A 316-nucleotide genomic window follows, 5' to 3' on the forward strand; every position below is an offset into this window, starting at 1 on the left:
CCCTGCCCTGCCCTGCCCTGCCCTGCCCTGCCCTCCCCTCCCCTCCCCTGCCCTGCCCTGCCCTGCCCGGCTCCCCACTTGGTGGTAAAGCCTCTGCGTCCCAAGAGAACCAAGAGGCCCACGGTGGCTTTTCCACTCTGGATCCTGAGGTAGGGAATCTTGTTGAGTAATGTTCTTCACTAAACTATGTTGAATTCACGTGTTAGGAATTGATGGATCATCATCATCATCATTATTGGTTGTCATGATACTGAGGTTTAAGCCCAGGGCCTCACACTCTTACTTTGTTTTTCTTGCTGAAGGCTGGTGCTCTACT

The sequence above is a fragment of the Dipodomys ordii genome, unplaced genomic scaffold (genome assembly GCF_000151885.1).
Source record: "Dipodomys ordii isolate 6190 unplaced genomic scaffold, Dord_2.0 Scaffold101, whole genome shotgun sequence".
In the NCBI taxonomy this organism is placed as follows: Eukaryota; Metazoa; Chordata; class Mammalia; order Rodentia; family Heteromyidae; genus Dipodomys; species Dipodomys ordii.